Below are 27,180 nucleotides of genomic sequence, written 5' to 3'. Positions count from 1 at the left end.
GTGAAAATTGACTAGTTATGTTGTCGAGTGAGAGCAAGGTAATATTTTTCAGTCAATTTAGGGAAACCGGTTAGCCAGACCAGTTTCTTAACCGGAGGTGAGGAAGAGGTGGCCTTCACTTTGTAGGAAAAGTGGGAATGTTATGGTTTGGAGGCTCATCTGCATTCTATTGTCTATATGCTTCTGGCAAGACAGTAATTAATCGAGTGATGGCATAAGTGTTTTTTCCTCTTCGGGTCACTACCTAGGTGGGAAATGACTAGTATGTTACAAAAACAGATGTATTAACATGTTTGCACTTAAATTAGAGTAATCCAAATCACCGCTCTTTCTCCTCAATTATCTTTTTCTGCACAACCTAAAGCTTCTTCGTCCAGGCCACTACGGTAAGTTCCCTTTTTGGTCTCGTTTGCTTCCCCATTCATTTTACGTTTCTGTGAGTGTTTGTGCGCGTTTCTGTGAGCATGTGTCTGCTCTTATTTGTACCCCCTTTTTTGTCATAGATGTGCAAACCTTTCAGTTCCTGGCCCATCCTCTTAACCTCACAATTTGGTTAGCATGTACTAGTTCTAGGCACTCTGTAAACTACCTACCCTCATGTTATGCAGCTAGTGCCAGGGGTAAGGGGTACGAGTCACCACACGTTGAATCTGCCGGCCCTGCTTCTCTCTCTGGCTGTTCTTCCCAGAGGAAACATCTTTTTTTCTGTTCTGTCTGGGAGAATACTATTCTTCTCAGCTCGTATTAAACTTTTTGGTAGAGTGTCTCCGTTGGTGAGCCGGGACATACTTCTCGTAACTCTGCAACACTGTTCACAAAGCATTATTTACTGTGTATGACCAGCGCTGTATGACCTTTGTGGGTTAAGTACTTAATCATCATAATAAATTTGGTGTTATTTGACGTTCTCAGAGGTTGTGTGTCCTGAGAGAGACTAGCACAGAGTTCAACTCTCGACCCAAATTTGTTGACATCTATGCACTGTAGTAGTCAGGAAATTGGAATTGCTGATCTCAGGAGTTTTATGCCTTTGTAGAGGATCTGTCTATGGTCCATATTTAAGGTCATTTTCATTTCCTTGATTCCATGCCTGGCTCTGTGCTGTTCGCTGCTGCTTCGAGCATTACTGTTTGCGAATGGGGAGTCATTTTTTTTTCAAGCAAGCTATTTGATGGCCTATGTGGTTCAGAAGTTAGCTTAACTAGGGACTTCTTGCTAGTCACTTGCTAAATCGAGTCGTGTTTTGCTGATCACATCCCAAGTATATACCGAGCACACTTACACACTTTTATTACTCTTGTACTTGAGAGTACACCTCATCACATCAACGTGCCAGGTGGTACTTATTCATAAGTGTTGTAGTGTACTGTGGTTTAGAGTTTAATTATAATAAGTGTACTGTATATTATCTGAAGTGCCCATAGCACCATATGTAGGTTAAGTACAGAATAGGTATGATATATAAGTTACAAGATATACTCCAACTTTTGTGTAGGAGATTACCTCCTTAATTATTCATGTTACATTAACTGTGAATATGAAAACGGTACACAATACTAACGGGTTGATAAGCAGGACATGTGTAACAGTTAGGTATCTTTATTCCGAAATATTTCACCTACACAGTAGGCTACTGTATAGGCGAAACGTTTCCGAACAGAAACCTAATATTGTAACCTAGACACCTTTGTAGTTGGCTTATATTCATCCAGTTGTAATCTAAAAGAGCTATTGAGAAGTCACCTAATTTTACAGGATAACTTCACCCGAAACCAGAAACAGGTTAGATGATAGAGGGAGGATCAATAAGCTGACTTGGTATTCTCTGGAGATATCTTCACTTAACAGACGTCGCATTTTGTATCAAAAATGTTTCCTAAGGAACAACTGAATGAGGAAAGAAGACTGTCTCGCAACACGATTTTGACAGGCAAATATGTATCAGGCTAGTCTTCAACAATCTGTAATCTAGATAAGTTACTCCTGAGTAGCATAATGAACCAACACTATTCATACCCCGTCGTATTGATTATCGAAAGTAACCCCCTGAGTAGCATAATAAACCAGCACTATTCATACCCCGTCGTATTGATTATCGAAAGTAACCCTCATACAAGCTGAAGTCAAGGTAGCTTGACTAACAGTAAACTCACTGCATTTTCTAAGCATCAGTGGGCATAACGGTGCGGAGAAATTATCCCTATTCATAAACAAGGAATAAATCAGTTCCCCATACCGCCCCCTACCTATACGAGTCCAGCAAGAGAAAAATGTGCCATCAGCCCCTGGCACTGACGCCCACTGGAAGGAGCAAGATGAATCATTTACCTCTTGCATTTCACAAACTAGGCACACATGGGTAAACACAATAAATGGCAACATGGGTCTTGTAGGCTGTTACTGGTCAGCGAGATAGGATGTTATTGCACGTTTGACATTTTGCCGTTACATGTTTAAAAAAAATTGCTCACAACAAAAGCCTAACCTGACTGCCAACTTGAGCAAGATGGTTAGAGGAAAGGCGATCCCATTTGGTAGCTTTCTGTTTGTACCATAGTGGCACACTACTGTTGATGGATTTTCGTAAACATTAACAAATCCGCGAGCCTGCGTCAAAAAATAAAAAAAATGTATAACCCACATTCACACCTCTCAGTACAAATAATATTTGTTGGAGCTGCTATATACAGCCATCTAGCAAGCTAGTTCAGAAAAAGTAAACTTTCTTAAATTAATGACATTACTAATCAAAACTACGCTGAATCCTTTTTTTTATGCAGCTTAATGAATGAAAATTTCCAAATCCTAATCCTGAAGTCAGAGTTTACATGCAACTCGTAACTTTTCACTCTGAAGTCGTAAAGAATATATTTAAGGTACTATTCTGATAATTTTGAAAATTCTTAAATACGTATGGGATGCGTCTGTATTTAGAGTAAAACAACGTAATATCAATGACCGTAATTCAAATGTAACACATAATTAACATTCATTGGTGGAGCGTTAAACCCTTTGGGGTAACTCAGTTTAACGCGGTCAGGTTCGCTCCAAGGGAAACGTAGATCCTTGGACCTAGAGCCTCGAGAGGCAAGTGCAACAATGTGTTACTTACTATTGGGCCAGTATGAGTTGTGCAGTCTATTATAAAGTTGTCAAGGCTGAGCGACGATACTGGTTAATATTAATATGAACTTGATCATTGTAACAATTAAGTACTCATGACAGTGTTGTGGTAAACCGAGTTGTATATTTTATGCTCTAAATTTTAAATGTTTAATTTTATATCGTTATTTTTGTACTGAGTATGCCCGGAGGTTGTCTGTTTCTTTCTCCGGCTTTCCGATTTTATTTCGTTCATAATTTCTAAAGTCTCAATTAAACGTCTTCAAATTTTCAACAATTGTATACGGCAACGGGAACCAAATTTTTAATACAACTGACATCTTCACGTATCTTATGACCAAAGTGGTTGAATCAATTTCCAGCATCCTGGAATGGTTCTGATAACTTCTAAAAACTCAGTGGCGGAGCTTCAAATCTTCAAAAAAAGTTGTGCCAAAAAAGTCAACGACGGCGAAGAGTAATGTGTGAACATTTTATTACCGCATTATTACGTTAAGTAATTTTCAATTGCTCTATTCTTAACGACTTCAATATTTAATGGCTGAGGCCATTATATTTATATTCCAGCATACTTCTAAAGCCATTCAAAAGAGGTATGCTGAAAATTTATTTAACGTGATTTAATGGTAATAAAATTTACATTTTTTCCACAAAATGCTAAAATCAGCATATTTTAATTTCACTCTCCATCGTCATCAAATTAGGAGGCTCTTTTTTTTCTAAAATTTGAAACTACGACACTGAAGTTCTTGGAAGTTATCCGAGCCATTTCAGGATGGTGGGAGTGGATTCAATAACATACCAATTGTTCCAAGAATTTGGTTCTAGTCACCATGCACATGCATTGAAAATTTGAAATCAATCATCGGTGCTTCCTCAAGTTAAAAAAAAAAAAAAAATATTCAGGCATATACTTAATAGGTTCACCTTTGGGGATACCTGACAATGATACCCAAGTGTTGCATATTTGCTTTTTCACCTTCATAATTTCTTGTTACCTCACTTCTGTCCATATACTGAGATGGTACGATGCCATACTTATCTAAGAAAAATTGTGTCAAGTGTCTTTCTCTCACCCCCGTAGTATGTATACCATTGTCCTCATCGCTCTCGGGCCGTGTGGACAGGCTGCGCAGTAGCTCCTGATTCTTCTGGTTTACTGCGCAGTTTTCCTGTTTTGGAGCAATCATCATGGCGGAACGACATGGTCGCCGGGTGAACACTGTATGTGTTGAATTAGTTCGTGGATCGCTTACAGGAACAACATTGCAGGTGTTACTGCCTACTATCATCGGAGAGGTATATGGCATTCCAAATGACGAATTATATGGAGTGGCCATAAATGGTATTACACGGATGTTCATCAAGTTCAAAGAGGCGGACTTCTATTCTAGCATCGTCAATAAATATCAAGAGAAACGGCTGGCTGTGAACACTATGGTGGAAGTATGTTTACATGATGTGTCAAGCTACGTAACGTGGGTGAAGGTCAGAAATGTTCCATTTGAGGCAATGGAGCATGATGTGGTGGCAGTGTTCAGTAACTATGGAAAAATCCACTCAACCGAGTTGGGGTGTGGAAAAACGGACCTTATGAGGGGCTGCCTGAGGGGTCATTTACGCTGAAAATGACTGAGGCAGTCTATTCCATCGTATGTCCTCATGGATGTTTTCAGGACTCATGTATATGTGTACTACTCCGGACAGCGGAAGACTTGCAGATTATGTGGGTCTTTTGAACATATGGCAGCTCAATGCCATAAGAAAGCAGGAAGGAGGGACCAGTTACCATTGCTCATACATCAGCGGAATGGGAAGGATACGTCGGAGACAGGAGTACAACCAACCAAGACACCTTGCCGTTGGAGTGAAGAAGTTGATAGGGCAGAGGTGGAAATGGACGGATGTGTAACATTACCAGGTGAAACGGGGAAGGCAACATCGACAACGAGATTGATGAGTGTGCAAGCCAACAGGATGGCTTACTGGAGGAGGTTCTAAGCTTCTTTCTGAATGAAGTTGAGGGTAGTATGGAGGTTGCAAAGAGTAACCATGTACCAGTAAAATCGCATCAAGATCTGGTGATTGGGGATGCTTTGTGCACTAATGGTACTGTGCACACAGTTGTGGCAGAAGCCCATAGGGAGGAAAAGACAGATGAAGTGTGTGGGAAAGTAAGTTCACGTAAGAGAACGGCAGGAACGTCAGAGATGGACGATGTTCTCACTCCAGGTCAAAGATCTGGAGTAAAGTCTTCGAAAAAGGAAGTAAGCCTCACGGGGAGTGAAGGGAAGGGTAATGAAAGGATGAACAGTTCTAGGGATAAAGGGGGGATAGGGGGGGTCAACAAGCCATCGGCCAAAAAAGAATTTATTCAGCAGGACAGTATAGTAGGACTTGTACCGAGGCAGAGGGGTAAACCGCCGCTTTTAAAATAATTCAAGGTAGTAACTATTAGCGTAAATGGATTGAGGAATGAAGTGAAACGTGTTTGGATGGTATGGTTCTTACGGAGGTATAACGTGGATGTATGTTTTATACAAGAGCATAATTATAAGGTAGGCTGTACATTGTTATTAAAAGGATATAAATTGTATGTAAGTGGGTCTGTTCGGTTAAAAGGCGAGTGTCTGTAGCTGTGAAGGAAAACGGTCCCTTACGTATTATAAAGTGGGAAGAAGGGAGTGGGGAGAATCTAGGGTATGTTTTGTAGGGGTTTACATGCCAGCGGAGAACACAAAGTAAAAGAGAATTTTTAAAGAGACATTTTGATGTATCATTTAAGAGGTTTACCTCTAGTCATTATATTTGGTGGGGATTGGAACTGTGTAATAAGGGGGGGGGGGATGTGGAGCCAAGGGGGGCGGGATGTGTTAGGGGCGTTACGCAATGTGTTGCAGGATGTGGGGGTTAGGGATGTGGCGGGGAGGAGGGATTGGTGAATAGATTTTACTTTTGTCTGACGAGGTTATTCAACGAGGTTAGATAGGATTTATACATCGGAGGCAGTTAGTGTGAGAGGTGAAAACATTGTATGTGGGGTTTTCCGATCATAGGGCGGTTTTGGCAGAGCTGGATTGGGTGGGTGTGGTAAAGATACATTCAGGTTTCTGGAAGTTAAATGCAAGGCTAGTGAGGAGTGAGGCAGTGAGTGCGGAGTTTGGTGAATGGTGGAACCATTTGTGGAGGACAAGGGATGGGGCAAAGAATATCTTGGAATGGTGGTAAAATAGGGCTAAACCTGGTATAGCAGGTTTTTATAAATGTAAGGGAAGGGAGGAGGCGAGGTGGAGGTATGGTTTACATAATTATTTGGAACAGCAGCTCAATGAGTGTTATGAAAGAGAGGGGGGGGACAGCAGTTCGAAGACATATTATTGCTAAGAGATAAATTAAAGGAAATACATAATGAAAGATTTGATGAAATAAGGGTAAGGGCGGGGATGGACGCAGTACTACGGGGAGATAAGCCTTCGGGAAGTGTCGAGAAATTTTCGAATTAGGCAACAGGAGTCCACTATTTTACATTTAGAGGTTAGTGAAGATTTGGAAGGATATAACAAGGGGCAAATGCTAGTGACAATTGAAGGAATAAGTAATTATGCTGATTATTGGCTTAAAAGGAAATGGGCGAAGGGTAACGTTCGGATAGGTAGCGAGGAAAGGAATAGGGAGGAGGGTACAAGCCTTGGGGAAATGTAGGGAGGAAGTAGTTGGGATGGATGGTGTAATTGGTATGGATGAAGTGAAAGAGGCGGTGTTCAATTTAAGTATGGGGAAAGCGCCTGGAATCGATGGGATTTCCAATGATTTTTATAGAGTTCAATGGGACCACAAAGTATTGTCTGGTTCAGGTAATGAATTGTATGCTGCAGGAAGGAATGTTAGGAAGGACAGAGGACGGGTGTGGTCTTACTAGTCAAGAAAAAGGAGGGGAGAACACTGAGCACGTACAGGGCCATATCTTTAATGTGCACTAAGATTTTTGCGAAGATACTAGGGAATAGGATGAAGCGGGTGATAGGTGGTATTGTACACAAGGGTCAGTTGGGAATTCCGGGTCGTAGTATGAGGGATGGACACAGTCGAATTAGGGAATTCTTAAAGGGTTGCAAGGGGGAGGAATTTTGGCAATTGACTGGAAGAATGCATATGACGGTGTGAATAGGGAGTTCCTGGTAGCTAATTTAAGACGTCTGGGTTTTGGTGAAGGTATTGTAAAGTGGGTTGAGATACTGTATACAGGAGCGGTGATACAGGTGCAAATAAATGGTAGGTTGGGTAGTATGTTTGCATGTATGCAACACCCGTTTTATGAAATGGTTGAAGAAAAAGCAAATTTACAAGGGGAGGGGGAGGGGCTTAAAGAGGTAGTAGGATATGTGGACGATACAGCAGTATTGATCGATGGTGTAGAAGGATTGAGAAAGGTTGGGAGGGTAATGAAGATTTTTGGGGAGTCGTCGGGTACGAGAGTCAACAGAGCTAAATCGAAATTATTAGAGATAAGGGATTGGGTGGGGGGTAGAATGGGGTTGGAGTTCGGGTGGGAAGTAACGGAACAGCTGAAAATTTGTGGAATTCTCTATATGGCTGATGAGCAGGAAGCTCCACGCGTGAACTCGGAATTGATGGGAGAGAGAGTTGTGCACAGGATTCGGAACCTAAGAGCGAGATATGTTACTTCAATGCAAAGGGCAATAATAATAAATTCATTGGTATATAGTAAAGTGTGGAATGTTGCTGTGGTGTATCCTTTACGAGGGCAGGAGATACAAGAGATACAGAGAAGGGTGCTCCGTTATGTTTGGGGTTTTGGAAGGGCATGGCTCAGTAAAGAGGTGGTCATGACGAATGTACGCAGAGGGGGAGTAGGACTTTTGGCGCTGAGGCCGAGAGTAAAGGCAATGTACGTTAAACAGAGGTTCGTACGGGTGGGGGGGGGGTAAGAGGAGTGAGAGTGGGGAGAGTGATGGAAGATGTCCGACGGTGGTGGGGAGGAAAGGAATTAATGGAATGCGAGACTATGCTCAGGTTATTGTTAGTCGTAGGAGAGGTAGACAAACTTAGGGTTGGAAGGTTGGTAGAGATGAGTAGAAAAACAGAAATCATGCAAGGGGTATCGGTATACCCACTGTATGATTGGGGTAAGATTTGGTATGAGTTCCAGAAGCTTAGATTAATGGCGAGGGTACGGGAATTAGTTTATAGGTTTGTAACGGGGATTTTGGCTTCGAAGTCTGCTTTGTGTATGATGGGTTTGGTAAGGGAAGCAAAATGCGAACATTGTGAGGAACCAGAAACAGCTTTTTATGCCGTTTACTTTTGTAAAGAGTTGGGGGAGGTACGGTTGTGGGTGGCAAGAGTTTTCAAGTTAATGGGAGGGGGTAACGTAGAGATTCTGCGAGCCCTAACATTAGAGGTACGAGGGGGTGTCTGAGGATGTAAGGAGAGCCATTATGTACGTTGTGTCAGATATTTTTTTTTCCCTGGGGATTGAGGGAAAAAGGGGGTATGATTAGAATTAGGGCAATTGCGGCGGGAATAGATCGTACAGTATGTAGAAATAAACTAATTTATGGAAAACGGTGGGAAACATTGTTTCCTGAATCATACAGAAATATTACGGTAGAGACACTAATTAACGTGCTAAGTAAAAAGGGACCGTTTTCCCTTTTTAGCGAGGATATGACTATATTGGAGGATACGTAAACGTGGTAAGGCTTTTTGAGAGTTGTATGGTATGGATGGGTTTCATATGAAAAACAGCAGTTTTATGCTTATCAATGCACGTCAAAGTATTATTGCCGTTTGTCGTACATTGTACTGACGATACAAGACAAAAACAACTGGTCATAAAAGCTCTTCTATTATTGTGTTAATGTGTGTGTATGAGTATGTAGGTATATGTGTAGGTGTATACATGTATATGTATATATATGTAAATGTATATGTGTGTATATCAGCAACTTTTTAAGACGGCCTTTGTGTCATGCGACACAATTATTATATACATATGTAGGTACTTGTGAGATCTTGTGTCCTAACTAGATCTCTTTAATAATATGCATCATAAGCCGTGAGTGGCATTATTACAGTAAGGATTTTCAGTGTAACAGAAGTTAAGTGACTGATCAACGGTGAGTTTAAAGGAAATAATTGTTTTTGTTAATAAGGGACATGTACGGAAGTTTATTTAAATGGGTATTCTATGGTAATAGACACGGTGGGTAGCCATGTTGGAGGATAATTATACTTTGAGCTTTTGACAGTCCATGTATGTAACCTTGGCTTTTTGTTCATAAATATTGTAAAATATGTGATAAAACATATATAATATTGGGAGGGGCATCAGGTTCATGGCTTTTATCTTTAGTATTGTAGGATATTAACACTATATTCAGTATCTATATAGGGCATGTTATTTTTTGTTTATATATTATGTGAAATAAGTACTTACAAAAGTATGAGATAGATTAGTCATTAACTTCCATGGCATTTGTCATAGTGTGGAAAAAAGGGTTTAAGTTTTTTAACATCAGATCGGTGAGTTGTTTTTTTTGATGGTAGGGAATGCGAGTTAGTACACGAAATAATTTAATGTTTTTTCTTCATATCTGTATGTTGTAATAAGGAAGGGATAGTTTTAGGGTTTTTAGCAACAGTTAAAATGTACAACTGGTCTCAGGATGCCAAGTGTGTAATGTCTTTATGTATGGAGACCCAGTTTGTTCGCATTTGAAGTTTATATATTTTAATTGTTATATTGTAAATTTGGTTATAAAAAAAAAAAAAAAAATATCAAGTCATGTAGGTTTTTGATGGTAATTTTATATAATCATAGTACCATTGAGTGTGCAATGCATTAGTTTGTATGACATTGTTTTTGTATATAAAATTTCATACACAATATGAATAAGTGTCAGGTTTTGGTTTATATAGTTATTTTGTGTTTAAGGTATGTTCAGGTTGTCCTCTGTTTTAGTTATATATATGTTGTTGTCTTATATAATGCTTCACGTTTCTTGTTTAAACCAATTATGTATACCATACATGTATACTGTTTTTTAAATAAAATATAAAAAAAAGTATGTATACATGCAAGTATTGAACTGCTATTGCATGCATCATTAAGTAACAGCAGCAAAATAAATATTTTCAGCAACTTAAATCGTAACAACAGTTTGTGACTGAGCGTGCATGCAATTTTCTTAAATCTGTTAGTACATCGTTAAATCTGGTCTTCTAATATTACTACAGTACCTCGACATAATTAGCACTCTGGATAACCCATTTCCTACATGGGCTAATGCTTTGTACGAAATTTTAAAATATTTCTGTGTACACCCATGCTCCCCAGAGATAACAGGAGTTTACGCCAGTAATAATAGCGGAGAGTGCCTACCAGATGATGTCAGGACGAGCTCCAGCCCAACACCCAAACACTTAATAATCCCCTTTTGCATAGTAGCCCGCTATTCAGAAGGTTGTAGCACAGGAGCTATGGTCATTTAAAATGAAACAAGAAAATGTACACTTACCGAGTATCCTGCTGGTGAACTGAAGCACCATGAGCTGGGTCACACTTACCTAGACGGGTAAACAAAACGAGAAAAATTAGTGTTATATATTTTAACCTTAACAGATACACAATGTTCCTTATATAATTTAGCAAAACTACAATAATTTTTTTAAAGAAATATACACACCAAACGGTTTCAATTAAAATAACACGTGGAACGTTAACCTTATTATTGAAGAACACAATGAATTTTAGATTTGTGGAGAGCCAATTTTCGTTCTTCCAGGTGAGTCCGGCAACACATTGCCTGAAACATTATTACAACTTGTTCAGCTTCTTACACAAAATTTAAAATTTTTGTTTTAATTTATAAAAACCTGAAACTCTAGTTTTAATCAGCTCTTGAAATTTAAAAAAAAAATTAAGGGAGGCAATTACCAAGAATCTGTCAAGACAAATTCCCAGATTTTTCTGGGAATTCAAAGCGTTACTATATAATTAACTAAATGGGCTTCACTGAAAACCTATACCTCACCTTACAAACTATACTCACTATACTCTGCCTCTACAGATGTCTCAACACTCGCCCTATTTTTTATTCTAATGTTCATTTCGTCTTCCACAGATCTGCCGACATATTCGATGCACATTATCTAAACACCATTATTTTCTCCATACTCTCTCCCTCTAGTCTCAAATTCAATTTTTCATTGCCTAAACACTTACTATTACTCTGTTTTGCTTTTCATTTGTTCACTTTTAATTGCTCTTTTTACACACTCCCAAATGCCTTTATCCTATGCAACTTCTCTCTAGAAACTCCGAAGAGTCATCTTCAAAGAACAGCTATGACAACTATCAAATTTAATATATTTGAACATCCTAACATACATACATCCCTATCCAAAAATACAGTATATTTAACAAAGCGATACTCTCAATGGAAAATTGGTCTTTTTTTCACTCAGACAATAAATATGAACTTCGCTCTCCGCATAGAAACTGTTTACCACTCTTACTAATTATTTTTTACTAGCAAAATAATGAAATTTATTTTAGAGTTGAATTACGTTTACTGTTATTAAATAAACCTCTTTCGAACGACTTCAATATTTAATAGTAATACATTTTACAGCCAAGATACTAAACGTTTTGTTTTGTTGTAGGTGCAAATTTGTCAGTATCTTTAACGTTAAAAATAAATATGGAATGAACAATCCATGAAATAACAGGAAAATGCATCTTCTGATCGGTTATGTTCAACGAAAGGTTTTGAATTATTATTAGGCTGCCTTAAATGTCACCGATACAGTCTGGGAACTATGGACCTACATAATGTAATTGACACACTTTCTACCCTTATCAAACCCATCCTAACCTAACTTACCTACCCAAACTAAATGAAACCAAATCATGACACCAAAATCAATCCTACCTAAAATAAGCATTGCCAAACCAAACAAAATCAAATTAACTCTAGTAAACCTGAATTGTTATTCAGACTGAGTGAAGTACCACCCAGTAACTAAGCGCGAGGTGGTCAGGAATGACCACATTAGTTAACCTTAATCCACTTAAGATCGTAACATCAATGGTAAATAATACTGTTATTTACTGAACAAATATAATTAAGATCTCATTTTAAAGATGTTTTTAATAAAGGGCTAACAAAATGTGGTCCTAACACCATTAACTCTAAAGTCAATGTTTTCTTAGATATTTTCATATTTAAAGAACAGATAAGGAATCACATCACTAGTTTTATTTCACTATTACTTTCCACTGGAGTTTTCTTTCCTGCCTCAGGTATAACCATTCGAAGGCGTAGTAAAGATAAATGGACCGCCGTCGTCCAAGCGTTACTAAGCACTAGAGTGGAATAGATTTTGTGTTTTGTGTCAACACGGTAAAATAGGCTCCAAGGTATTGTGCCACCCCATTATATAATCATAGATAGCATAATCATAGTTAATATAACTATTAGGAAGCTACTTTTACACATTAGCACCTTGATCAAAGAATGTTTCAACATGTATAAATGCTCAAAGAAGACTAGTTGCTTGGTGTAGAGAAGTAGCCGCCCCCCACAGTTCATAAACTGATTTAGTAGTACACAAGGGGCGGTCATGAAAATCATCAATGACAATAAATGGAGCTACAAAATTATATCTGCACAGGACATGTTTTGATTCTTGCTGAAAGATAACGTCTAAACTCCCCCAGAGTCTTAGTGCCTTCTTTTGAAGACATTATTTCCATTTCAGAAATATTCCTGTCACTAGATTCCTTCAAGGCTTGAGCATTAACTGATTGCACAAGTACTTTGTCAGGTAAAGGTAAAATTTCAAAATGAAAAAGACTAAAAACTAGGAGGCAGTTCACTAGAAACTCGAGAGAAAATTCCTTAATTTGTACTGGATACAAGAGTTGCGTTGTAATAAGTTTCCTAAAACAAAGAAGAGTTGGGAACAGTTACTGCCAATAATAATAATAATAATAATAATAATAATAATAATAATAATAATAAATAATAATAAAGCTTCCATACCTACAATGAAGAGTAACAACCACCAGGTCAACCAGATGAGGAAGCAAGATGACAAACCACGGTCAACAATGGACATGGATGGAACATGGAAGACGGACAAATAGCTCTGGTTATCTGGGAAATGCTAGGTGTTCCACATTCCAGTCCGCAGTTAAGATATACGGGTGTGAAGGACGGATGTGGTCCGTGTGGATGTTCAGCAAACACCGTATACAGACGACCTAGTGTTGAGGAAACGCAATAACACTGAACATGATTCCAACAAAGATAATGTTAATCACTATTAGTAACATAAAGGTTTACTACATGATTGTTATCTCAGGATAATGCTCAAATAAAAATTAAATACTGCAACTTCAAATTAAGTAGCAAAAGCGCAAACTTAACTTTGTTGGGTTATATTTCCTCTGGAGCATCTTAAGTATATCTGAAGTCTAATGGTATAAATATGAAAATAACCGAGAAACCATTTACAGTAATTGTTGCTAGGATTAGTTTTAGGCCTAAAATGAAAATGTTTGAAACGAGACCCTGAAAATTCTTACTGGTCATTTAATGAAGGAGATATTGAATGTTTTATGAAAACCAGTCCCGCCGTCTCTTCTACACAGCCAGTCCCGCCGTCTCTTCTACACAGCCAGTCCCGCCGTCTCTTCTACACAGCCAGTCCCGCCGTCTCTTCTACACAGCCAGTCCCGCCGTCTCTTCTATACAGCCAGTCCCGCCGTCTCCTCAATACAGCCAGTCCCGCCGTCTCCTCAATACAGCCAGTCCCGCCGTCTCCTCAATACAGCCAGTACCGCCGTCTCCTCAATACAGCCAGTACCGCCGTCTCCCCAATAAAACCAGTACCGCCTTCTCCCCAATAAAGCCAGTACCGCCGTCTCCTCAATAAAGCCAGTCCCGCCGTCTCCTCAATACAGGCAGTCCCGCCGCCTCCTCAATACAGCAAGTCCCACCGTCTCACCAATAAAACCGGTCCCGCCGTCTCACCAATAAAACCGGTCCCGCCGTCTCACCAATAAAGCCGGTCCCGCCGTCTCACCAATAAAGCCGGTCCCGCCGTCTCACCAATAAAGCCGGTCCCGCCGTCCCACCAATAAAGCCGGTCCCGCCGTCCCACCAATAAAGCCGGTCCCGCCGTCCCACCAATAAAACCGGTCCCGCCGTCCCACCAATAAAGCCGGTCCCGCCGTCCCACCAATAAAGCCGGTCCCGCCGTCTCCTCAATAAAGCCGGTCCCGCCGTCTCCTCAATAAAGCCGGTCCCGCCGTCTCCTCAATAAAGCCGGTCCCGCCGTCTCCTCAATAAAGCCGGTCCCGCCGTCTCCTCAATAAAACCGGTCCCGCCGTCTCCTCAATAAAACCGGTCCCGCCGTCTCCTCAATAAAACCGGTCCCGCCGTCTCCTCAATAAAACCGGTCCCGCCGTCTCCTCAATAAAACCGGTCCCGCCGTCTCCTCAATAAAACCGGTCCCGCCGTCTCCTCAATAAAACCGGTCCCGCCGTCTCCTCAATAAAACCAGTCCCGCCGTCTCCTCAATAAAACCACTACCGCCGTCTCCTCAATAAAACCACTACCGCCGTCTCCTCAATAAAACCAGTCCCGCCGTCTCCTCAATAAAACCAGTCCCGCCGTCTCCTCAATAAAACCAGTCCCGCCGTCTCCTCAATAAAACCAGTCCCGCCGTCTCCTCAATAAAACCACTACCGCCGTCTCCTCAATAAAACCACTACCGCCGTCTCCTCAATAAAACCACTACCGCCGTCTCCTCAATAAAACCACTACCGCCGTCTCCTCAATAAAACCACTACCGCCGTCTCCTCAATAAAACCACTACCGCCGTCTCCTCAATAAAACCACTACCGCCGTCTCCTCAATAAAACCACTACCGCCGTCTCCTCAATAAAACCACTACCGCCGTCTCCTCAATAAAACCACTACCGCCGTCTCCTCAATAAAACCACTACCGCCGTCTCCTCAATAAAACCACTACCGCCGTCTCCTCAATAAAACCACTACCGCCGTCTCCTCAATAAAACCACTACCGCCGTCTCCTCAATAAAACCACTACCGCCGTCTCCTCAATAAAACCACTACCGCCGTCTCCTCAATAAAACCACTACCGCCGTCTCCTCAATAAAACCACTACCACCGTCTCCTCAATAAAACCACTACCACCGTCTCCTCAATAAAACCACTACCACCGTCTCCTCAATAAAACCACTACCACCGTCTCCTCAATAAAACCACTACCGCCGTCTCCTCAATAAAACCACTCCCACCGTCTCCTCAATAAAACCAGTACCGCCGTCTCCTCAATAAAACCACTACCACCGTCTCCTCAATAAAACCACTACCACCGTCTCCTCAATAAAACCACTACCACCGTCTCCTCAATAAAACCACTACCACCGTCTCCTCAATAAAACCACTACCACCGTCTCCTCAATAAAACCACTACCACCGTCTCCTCAATAAAACCACTCCCACCGTCTCCTCAATAAAACCACTCCCACCGTCTCCTCAATAAAACCACTACCACCGTCTCCTCAATAAAACCACTACCGCCGTCTCCTCAATAAAACCAGTACCGCCGTCTCCTCAATAAAACCACTACCACCGTCTCCTCAATAAAACCACTACCACCGTCTCCTCAATAAAACCACTACCACCGTCTCCTCAATAAAACCACTACCACCGTCTCCTCAATAAAACCACTACCACCGTCTCCTCAATAAAACCACTACCACCGTCTCCTCAATAAAACCACTACCACCGTCTCCTCAATAAAACCACTACCACCGTCTCCTCAATAAAACCACTACCACCGTCTCCTCAATAAAACCACTACCACCGTCTCCTCAATAAAACCACTACCACCGTCTCCTCAATAAAACCACTACCACCGTCTCCTCAATAAAACCACTACCACCGTCTCCTCAATAAAACCACTACCACCGTCTCCTCAATAAAACCACTACCGCCGTCTCCTCAATAAAACCACTACCACCGTCTCCTCAATAAAACCACTACCACCGTCTCCTCAATAAAACCACTACCACCGTCTCCTCAATAAAACCACTACCACCGTCTCCTCAATAAAACCACTACCACCGTCTCCTCAATAAAACCACTACCACCGTCTCCTCAATAAAACCACTACCACCGTCTCCTCAATAAAACCACTACCACCGTCTCCTCAATAAAACCACTACCACCGTCTCCTCAATAAAACCACTACCACCGTCTCCTCAATAAAACCACTACCACCGTCTCCTCAATAAAACCACTACCACCGTCTCGCTAATAAAACCACTACCACCGTCTCGCCAATAAAACCACTACCACCGTCTCGCCAATAAAACCACTACCACCGTCTCGCCAATAAAACCACTACCACCGTCTCGCCAATAAAACCACTACCACCGTCTCGCCAATAAAACCACTACCACCGTCTCGCCAATAAAACCACTACCACCGTCTCGCCAATAAAACCACTACCACCGTCTCACCAATAAAACCACTACCACCGTCTCACCAATAAAACCACTACCACCGTCTCACCAATAAAACCACTACCACCGTCTCACCAATAAAACCACTACCACCGTCTCACCAATAAAACCACTACCACCGTCTCACCAATAAAACCAGTACCACCGTCTCACCAATAAAACCAGTACCACCGTCTCACCAATAAAACCAGTACCACCGTCTCACCAATAAAACCAGTACCACCGTCTAACGAATAAAAGCAGCACCACCGTCTAACCAATAAAAGCAGTACCACCGTCTAACCAATAAAAGCAGTACCACCGTCTAACCAATAAAAGCAGTACCACCGTCTAACCAATAAAAGCAGTACCACCGTCTCATCAACAATACCAGTCCCATCGTTTTATCAATAAACCCTGGCAGTATATTTCGTATATTACACTATTACTTGCAATACTTTTTTATCGTGATTCGGTAGGTCTCGAATTTATTTTCTTCGTTTTTCTGCATATTTATGACATCATGGGAGAGCGCTTGGAGAGCGTAGGACCTGGGGAAATAGGAGGCATTCACGTTCGATCCGAGGAAGGGAAGAACAGGTCCAATTCCTTGGATCAATAACCTCTCCCACGGGATGCGTCTGTTTATATTTTGTCTATAATTTCTTTTGTCTCGTCTGATTCTCTCCTTGTTACTGACTACTATCACATCAGCAACTGTTAGGACTAAGGGCGTGCTCGTGCTTTACAAATCCTCTTCACAAAAAAAAATCATGTTCGTTTTCAGAGGTAAATAACAGTCTGCACAATGGCGGTCAGCTAGGTATGACCCGGACAACTTTTCTCTAACACTCAAGAATTTTGTCACCAAAACGTACATTTCCATCTTATCACAGTTTTTAAACGAGACCACACTTACCGTTTTGTTGTTTTCGTATTTCCATGCGGATGAAACACTAATACTATCCTGGTAATGGTTATCCCTGACGCGCATCATCACTCCACGTTCACGTGTACTACACTGACTGCTGCTGTGAAAGGTATTCGAACACCACACGAATGAAACATCTCACTAAAAGATTCGAAATCTCATATTTCCTCCATCCAAGGAAAAATGATCTTCTAATGCGAATATAAAATGCAAGTATCTTGGATTTTTTCATATGAATGATAAACCAGTTTAATTATTATTTTTTTATGTATTTGCGATATGTTTGTGGTAAAATCTTTGTACATTGAACGAGGTGATGCCGCCTCTGCTCTGGTAGCTCAGCTATTTTGTATCGAGTCTTCAGATCACTCAAAGGAGTCTTGATTGACTTCAAGCATGGTAACTGAGCTTCAAATACTAAGATTTGACATTATTTACATTATGAGGGGTGGGCTGGGACAGAAGAACAGACGTTTGGTGTTGAAATTGTACACTTTTCTGCTACAGAGTATGTTTTATAACTGTAGTGTAAGCGCGCCTCTGGCAAGACACTGATGGAGTGAATGAACATAAGAACATGGTGTGTTAATATATATATATATATATATATATATATATATATATATATATATATATATATATATATATATATATATATGTGTGTGTGTGTGTGTGTGGTGCCGATTAGGTAAAACTTGCGATTTTGGCTTAAATAGCAACGCTGTTTTTGCCAGATAAGGCAAGCAAAAATTTGTGTATGCAATAATTTCGCGAAAATCATTCTGAAGCTAACGAAAAAGATAATTTCACTGTATTTGTTTATAATTAAATTATTGTAAACTTATCTAAAGTATATTTAGTTGGATTAGGCTAAATTAAATTGCGCTTGTTATGAGGTTAGGTAAGCATTCTAAAGTTATTCTGGTTCAAAATTATTATTTTTTTTATTAATATAAATGGAAAATCTATGAATTTTTGCTAACTGACCAATTTAATATTTAATATATATATACAATAAATAAAATCTTTTAAACATCGCGGGGGGTCAAAATATATTTATTTGTGTATCTGAGTAATATTACGAGTGTACACACACACAAAAAAAAAAAAAAAATATAAGAAATATTAACATGAAAAGGAAACATAATATGCAGTTTTAATTGACTTTAAAACATCGTTGCAGTATTTTTTCGATTTTTATTGATGATTAGAGCAATTTATTAAGAAAAAAAGCGGCGAGGCAGCCCTGGCGGAGAACCAAGAAATCAGTCCGTTGAACCAACGTGGTTGTGTTGAGGTAAGTTTGGCGCTCTCTGTTGGATCCTGAGTTACTTCCTGCCTGAGTTAACGAGAGAACCAGTATTCAGAGGCATGTAATGGAATTAGTTCATGATAGTGTGAAGTTTGAAAAGAGTGCGAGAGAAGGTTTATGTAGCTGGTGTTGACGAGACTACCGCATTGCTGCTGCTGGTGAGGGTAAGTCAGGCTTCTACTGGAAGGTAAACAAATGTATTGAGTGTTCCCGGAAAGAATCTTCTCAAGAATGAAGTGTTAGATAATACAGAGTATGTGTGTGTGTATGGTTGGGCTGACAAGATCAGACAGAATGTTTAATGTCATTTTAATGTCTGGTAGAATAATTAGTATTTTGATTGAGGTAAACTAAAATAGTGTGACCCGATTCTGTGTGCTCTATCATAGGCAATAACTAGTTAAGTAACGTTTAATAACTACGTGTGTTTGGCAATAACAATGAATATAATGCCATATTTAAATGCGATTTTTGAATTTGGCAAAAATATCTAAACTTCAGTAATTAATGTCTTCCGTCTTGCCCTTGCACTCAGTGGCGCGTACTTGTAGTGTTAACTTAAAAAGGGAAACTTAGAAGACATGAGTCTCATGATATACCACAAATATCAAAACCATTTATCGTGCACAGCAGGTGATATCTCGTGCAGATTTGGACGTTTACTAGATGTGTTCCAGCTACTTCGTTGCCAGACGTGTCGCGGTCTTTTTTTAGGTGCTTATTTGTGATTAAATGTAGGTTTTTATATTTTCTCATTAATCACATTTTTTCCCCGGGACAGAAATCAGTTAATAGTATTTTATGTTATAAATAACAAGAATGCTATCCTGTACACAAAAGTATTTACCGAATTTGTTTAATTAAGTGATAACAGGCAAACTAAGACTATCATTTTCGTAAATTCTTTACGTGGGTCGCGCAATGGAATGTTATATTTTAAACAAACAGGAAAGAATCTTATTTTACATAAATAACCCGCACATAGAAGATAAACTTATGACTTTTCTGTCCGGTATATTGTTTGTATGTTCTTCCTTTCACTATATTATGCCAATTTATTCTGTAAGCTTTGAATTCATAACTGAATTTATTAAGGAAACTCAACCCAAGCAAGCAGTATTTAATGTACACTTGCTGCAAAACTGTTGATTAAGTTAGTTTTGGGAACATTAGGTTAGGCAGTTTAAAAAAAAAATTGTGATAGGTAATAAATGTATATATCTTCACTGCACAATGTATTTAATAGCGGTTAATTTATGTAACACAGTACACCTGAAACTGAACTATATACCCATCACTTTTTTGCCAACTCGCCATAAAGGAAAAATAATTGGAAGTGTGTAGACAAATTAAATTACTTGTGACTGGTATTCTTTCTTCTGGTTACCTGTCCTGTAGCTTACCTGTAGTCGCTTCTTCATGAGGTAACCAAGAAATTGATTGAGAATTTCCTAAAAAATGCTGATGGTAGTGTGTAGAAAATATCCTATAACAAATGCAGTGAAGTTTATTATGACCAAACTGGGAATTACTTGGTACTAAGATTACAACATAAATACAGCATTAGAACTGGACAAGTCTATTTGACTTGTATTTTATTTTCATTGTTTTCCCTCGAGAAATAATTCACATTGTTGAATTCTTGTCACCTTTTCTTAAGACATTGTTTAATACATGCCCACTCATGCCCTGTCTTGTTCTGCATCCTTGCCCACCCATACTTTGCCTTGTTCTGCATCCTTGCCCACCCATACTTTGCCTTGTTCTGCATCCTTGCCCACCCATACCTTGCCTTGTTCTGCATCCTTGCCCACCCATACCTTGCCTTGTTCTGCATCCTTGCCCACCCATACCTTGCCTTGTTCTGCATCCTTGCCCACCCATACCTTGCCTTGTTCTGCATCCTTGCCCACCTAAGCGCTGCTTTGTTGTGCAACCTTGCCACTAATGACTTTGTTCTACATTCTTGTTCAGTCATACCTTACTTTGTTCTGCATCTTTGCCCACTCATGTCCTGCTTTGTCCTGCATTCTTGCCCCCCATGCCCTGGTTTAAAAAAATTTTTAAGCCTTGACCTACATTCTGTAAATGGTTTTTCAGAAGCGTTTAATATTTTAACAATTCATGTGCAGCAGTTAAATATACCTCAGTTTTTGTCGTGAACTTGTAATTCAGATTATTATAGTTATTATTATTTTTTTTTAATATTTTTTTATTTTTTTTTTTTTTGTGCGAGAAAGTATTGAGTCCATTGGAATCAGCACTTGGAGGTAATCTGGTTGGATTCTAAGAAAGGATGGGTAGGTCTGTTTCCTTGAATTAAGAGCCCTTCACTGTGGCTCTCGAGCTCTTGATAGGTTTCCTGATACGGCTCTTAGTCTTATGATGACCCATAGCTGGAGCTTTTGGTCATCTGCTGAACTGCATGACCATTGTAGGTTTAGCGCTTCTTTTTGATTATAATAATTTTGGTCATCTTACCAAAATTATTATGACCATTAATTAACTACTAAGACGCTAGCTTTTAATGCTGTTTATATAGTTTTGTAACGCAAAAAAAAATATTGCCTTATTCAAGGTTTTTGCTTGTATTAATTTACTAATGTATGTCATATTTTTTTTATTCCTCGTGAAAGATTTTGTGATATTTATCGATTTCTTTTATTTGAAACTAATTTTAGGTTTGTTTTTCTTGATGGCTTCGAAGCCAAAATAACTTTAATGAGCTGAGCTCTGAAGCTACCATAGAACATGAATTAACACAGATGAGCCTAAAACTAATATAACTTATTGTGAGATACACACGTATGTAACACTTGGGACATTTATTAGGAAACATTCCGCACACTTGTAGCTTTCTCAGTCCAATACAGTCGTCTGTATATAGAGGAGAGTGATCAGGAGCAGCAGATAGGTGGGGGTCATGTGCTGGTGAGGTAGGTGCTGGTGCACGCACTACTTGTGTTGTTTATTGAGGGATGATAGCAGTTTAACCTAGCACTCCCGATACACCGAAACTTCCCGGAATTTTGAACAAATGTACTACCCTAATTGTACTCGCCTGATTGTGGTTGCAAGGGTCGATTCATAGCTCCTAGCCCCGCCTCTTCGCTGGTCGCCATTAGGTACACTCCCTGCTCCATGAGCTATATCATACCTCGTCTTAAAGTTATGTATGGTACCTGCCTCCACGACCTCACTATCCAGACTATTCCACTTTCTGACAACTCTGTGGCTGAAGAAATACTTCAAAACATCCCTGTAACTCATCTGTGTTGGAATCCTCGTGATAAAGACGACTTTGAGACAAAGTAACTTCTGCATTGCTTTAGGTCTCGTTCCAAATCATCAGGAGTTGCAGTGTATGACTAACGTTACATACATTATCCTGGAAGTTCTCTGACGACTGTCACCTATGTACAGTATATCCAGTATATTCACTTGATTTCCATTGGACTAAGCCCCAAGTGAACCATACATCTAATAATGTCATAGGCGTTTCATTCGGGTCTCTATTTCGCAGGCTGTATATTTGTACTATTATAGCTTAATTGAAGCTGATGTTTGGGATTTTGTTGGGCCTTTGATAGTGCATATATTCCATGATGGTTCCTAAGTTTGTCCTCTCGATGGGTATCCCTGAACATTATATTATATCACTGTAATTTGTGCGAATAGACACTTATTATAAAGTTCTCATGTGTGTGATAACTGGTTTTGAAAACTGAAAAGTTTAAGATTGAGACGCTTATGCAACATACGGGAATCTTTATTAAGGAAACGTTTCGCCAAACAGTGGCTTTATCAGTCCAATACAAAGTTCTCTTGCAGGTGGTGTAGTGGGCCGTCTCTGGTGTGGGGATGAGTCACAGTAATAAACAAAACATGTATGGGGTTGAACATCAGGTGTTCTCCCACCAGGACGTTGATTAGTCTCACCTCCAGTGACATTATCTGTGGAAGTGAATTACACCTGGTCTTCTCTTCGCACAAGGACAAGGTTAGCCAGGTCCATCACAATTCTTGAAACATGATATTTATGAGTTGTGCTGTGTTTCTCGTCTGTGTAATACTTGCTATATAACAGTACTTATTGCTTTTACTTTAATTATTGTTTATCAATTAGTGAAGTATGAAACTTAAATAATTGAGTAGTTTTTAATTTTTTCAGGTAAGTGTGTTATAGCTCGTCGTGGGACAATGAAGCCTGGAAATAAAGGTAAGTTGATATTTCACTTTCATTTGCAAACAGCTAAATGTGCTTGACAAGCACATTTATATGACACTCATTGATTAATTTGAATTTATTTGGCCCAGTTGTGGCTTTTGAGTTGGTTTGACTCAGCTGCAGCTGCCGATTTGGTGCAGCTTGCAACTCCTTCACTGACAATTAGGCTTGAGTACTGCACTTACACCACCTCAAAAGGGCTTCAGCTGCAAAATTTTATTTACTTGGAGCATACCTTAAAATCGATGAGAACTCTTGCATCTGTTCCCTGGGACCTTGACGGCCAAGTTAGTGTTGTACCAGGTTTTCTTGTCATTGATTGATGGCCATTTAACGATTGTGTACTATTTGTCTTTAATGTTTGAGACTAAACCAGCAATACTTCACGATCAGTGAAGGAGTAATTCTTTCATATGGTATAATTGACCTTGGCAGCTTCGTGTCGTTATGTTTTAACTGCATCACTGTGGCTCCGAAAACTAGATTAAAGGAAACCATCACAGGAAAGTTATAAACAATCTTATAATCACAGGCAGCGCTGTATGACCTTTTTGGGGGGATTTTAGCGCTTAGTTATGATTATAATAATTATAATCACGATTAATGCAGAAACTGATGTAGAAATGAGTGCTGATGTGCTTCATTCAACACAAGTGTTTTCTTTTTCAGCAGCTTATTGAGTGATGCTGCTAATATAGAGAACCATTTAAGTAGATTTATAAAATTTGCCATCGCGCTAAATAATCTTCATCATCGCGATTGATGTACTCATGAACAGTTCTGAACTCTGGTGTTATTCAGAGTTTATAGTTTGAGTCACCCTCTACTAGTATCAGTAATACTCTGATATTAATATGACTTGATATCAGTGAGAAAATTAAAGTTGAAACTCTGGTTGAACTAACACTTCAGCAAATTCTTTAGTGACATTATATGCTTGGTACAGAGAAAGCTGTCGTCTCTAGTTATTCTTTTTCATCTAAATTATTTTTTTAGAATCCTTGAAATACTTCAAAATTAAAAAAAATCCAGTATTATGTTTTTGTTGACAAACCCCTAGAACCGTTTTATTATTCAACGCTTTAAACTTGTACTGTTATTAAGATTATCAAAATGTCATTATGACATGAAGTGACCTACTTCCTATCATATTACTGAAATCAAAATCTTGTCACGTAAAAGTATTCAGTGTAATTACTTTTACATGCTACATACTCTATCCCTATTTTTTCCCCTGTCGCTGGCAATAAATGTAATAGCTTATTTCTCGAATTGAAAAATAACATCAGCATTTATGCTGAAGGAGATGCTTAGGTCTCAGGCAAGCACCCTGTGGGAAGACGTGTAGTTCGGAGATACTTTAGATCGCGCAATGATCGAAATGCATCTAATAGGCATTATTATTTTATGCTGCTGACTTTGCAACATATTTTAACTTGTTGCGTTTAGTTCCAGCTTTTTCGTAGTTTTTTTTTTATATATAACTAACGGGGTATCTATACAGACCTCAGGAAACTATTAAAGGAGTCTTTTTTTTTTATCTTTTTTTTAACATGTGAGATATTTTAATTATATATTTTTGTTGCATGCTCGTAGTTTTACTTAGTGCTTTTGTCTGTGTTTACATCGCCATTTTGTTACCAAGAGCACTTAGGGATCGCGTAAGTCAAAGAGCTCGGGAAATCTCATACCTTTCGTCTTTTCAAAACAAACTGCTTTGTTTCATTTTATTATCTCCCAGCAACTATAGCATTTGTTTATCTAACATAGTTGTATTTACAGGCTAAGAGCAGTTATCCAGCTTCAGGTCATTTCAGAGATTAACTCCCTCTGTTCAGCTCCCCCCCCTCCCAAGATGAGACCAACATCAGGAGGCTAACACCTAGTTTTTTATTTGTCAAGTGTTTTTTTATTAGTATCTCAGTGATAACAGGCCCTGCAACTACTGATCTATATTTAAGGAAGCAAATGTGAAAACATTAGAAAAGTCCATGGACATTGTGTGCTGTACAGTGATCGTGAATGGCGATCCATTCATCTTTGACATGGATATACATAGCAGGATAGGCAGAGCTTACTTCATAATGTTATACATTAATGTGTAATGAGTAGTTTTCGCTACATGGGTTCCTGACTCTGGTCTTTGCTTTGAACGCTACCTTGTAAGGTTGGCTTAGTCTGTGGTGTTTGCTGGGAACGCTACCTTGTCTTTAAATGCATGCATAGGTAACGTTATGTACTCTGGTGCGTTTTTCATTAATTTCTTTAGTTTTCTTTTACATTACAGTTGTTGAAAGCTGTGTCAAGGGTAATAGGAGAATTGTATTAGTGTATTAAGAGTCTCCAACTTATTTTCTGGAGTACACAGCAGATTTTGAGAGAAGTCACACTTAATAAGGTTATAATGGCTGCAACGTCAGGGGGTAATCCTTACATTCCTTAATATCTGTTAAAGGTTTGGGAATACGTCTAGAGGAAAGTACTTGCAGCTGCATGTTTAAAACTACAAAAATACAAGCATCATCCCATACTAACGTGCACCTGACCTACAGTGTTTCCTCGTTTTATTTTAATTTTTTAACACATTAATAAAAAGAATTACTATAAATCACTGGCTGTATCATGTTTGTACCTGTTCAGTACTGCATGACATAAAATACACAACAGCTGCGTGCCCACCTATCCTTGACAGTGAGTGTAATAAATATACCCAAACCAAAATATGTAAATGTATGACGTTCTAGGTGTTACTGAATGAAACCATGGTACTGAACGCAAATATAAAATAACCCTCCATAAACATAACCAGTTCACGAATGTTTGCTCTCACTAGCTCACTCTCTCATCACCTTCAACACTACTAGCACAACCTCACACCCCCCCCTCACATTAAAGGAGACCCGTCCCTTCCCCCCCCCCCCTGTTCCCTGAGGAGTTGTGCTACAACGTGCTGCAACGTCAGGGGGTAATCCTTACATTCCTTAATATCTGTTAAAGGTTTGGGAATACGTCTAGAGGAGGGATAAACGATACACATGAGCTAGAACAGCAACATTTGTAAAGTATTTCAGACAATTGAATCATACATCCTGATTTTCAGTTGATATAAAGTTTATAACTTTCAGTAGTCTGTCAGCGATTCCCGGGGTTTAGTAAAGGAGTAAATTTCATTTACGATCGCACCTAATTTTATAGTGAGAATAACCATTATATTGACCATCGTGAGAGAGCAGCATCTCCGTGCCATGTCAGAGTGGAGTGTAGATTTTTTTGTCTTCTTATTGAGAGTCAAGTGGCAGAATGTTTGCTTGCAGATATAAGTGCAGCCATATAAGCATGCATTAACATAAGGCCTTTTATGCGAATATTGTACCGCTAGAACCAATACTCGCTCCGTTCACCGGTTCAACACTGCCTTCAGTGGTTCAACACACACGCGGCGTAGGTGAGGATGAATGGTAAGATTCGGGTGGACAGAGAAGAGGAGAAAGTGAACAGATTGCCGCAAGGAGTCAGGTAACCAGTGAGACAAGGAATTTAAACTAACTTAATACACCCAGCTGGTCAAGTTTTTACACAAATGTTCGTAGTATTTTCCAAAAAGGGGCGTATCATCTGCGTATGCATTATCAGAAAATCCATATTTACTTGATGCAAGAGTGTCTTAGTCTGACACAAAAGAACACCAGGTAGCAGAAATTGCTTTGACTTCATGCAGCATTTTTAATAGGACTCGCATTCATAAAAAAAACTTAATGGAATTTATTTGTTTACAATGAATTGCTTGTAATTAATGTGCATTGTGTAGTAGGCTGTAACGTGTAGGTGGAAATCCTAATATACATAAACAAGAAAATTACATTTGATGTAGGATTTCACCCCTCCAAACAAAACCATGAGGATGACGCCCATTTGTATGACGAAATTAATGCAATTTGTAGTTGGTAAGGTTATAGAGGTTACCATTACGTTTTTTGCCTGTGATCTAAAGTAGTTGTCTCGGCAGCTAACCTGGCGAT

General features: G+C 39.4%; 1 long non-coding RNA gene across 1 annotated transcript; it reads right to left on the bottom strand.

Annotated features, from left to right (window-relative positions):
• Positions 1-7,650: 7,650 nt before the first annotated feature.
• Positions 7,651-17,732, bottom strand: LOC128692569 (uncharacterized). The gene is made up of 3 exons (XR_008407602.2): positions 17,610-17,732; positions 10,871-10,952; positions 7,651-10,713 (listed from the first exon to the last, which is right to left on the bottom strand). It is a non-coding gene; the product is annotated as an uncharacterized lncRNA (long non-coding RNA).
• Between the last annotated feature and the right edge of the window lie 9,448 nt (positions 17,733-27,180).

This window comes from Cherax quadricarinatus, chromosome 30 (assembly GCF_038502225.1).
Source record: "Cherax quadricarinatus isolate ZL_2023a chromosome 30, ASM3850222v1, whole genome shotgun sequence".
NCBI lineage: Eukaryota > Metazoa > Arthropoda > Malacostraca > Decapoda > Parastacidae > Cherax > Cherax quadricarinatus.
Note: the sequence above shows the minus strand (reverse complement) of the source record. Positions and strands in the feature narration are given on the sequence as shown.